The sequence below is a fragment of the Charadrius vociferus genome, unplaced genomic scaffold, assembly GCF_000708025.1.
Source record: "Charadrius vociferus isolate BGI_N301 unplaced genomic scaffold, ASM70802v2 scaffold763, whole genome shotgun sequence".
Taxonomy (NCBI): Eukaryota; Metazoa; Chordata; class Aves; order Charadriiformes; family Charadriidae; genus Charadrius; species Charadrius vociferus.
The window spans coordinates 90,452-90,697 of NW_009647685.1; positions in this window are offsets into that span (position 1 = coordinate 90,452).

Consider the following 246-nt stretch of genomic DNA (forward strand, 5'->3'; position numbering starts at 1 on the left):
GGGGGTACGGGACGCGCTCCCCCGCGGCGCCCGGCTAAGCAGATTATTCAACTCACTTTCACTGCAGGCGTCACGAAGCGGGATAATGCTTTTGTCAGGGTGTGAATGATTTGGTTAGCGGGAAAGTACACGGGGAAGGGATTAACGCTCTGCCCAGAGCTCCCTCCCCCGCTTTACCGGTGAGCCCGCTCCAGCCCGCCCGCCCCGACGGGACGGGCCGCGCCCCGGCGGAGCCCGCCCGATGCA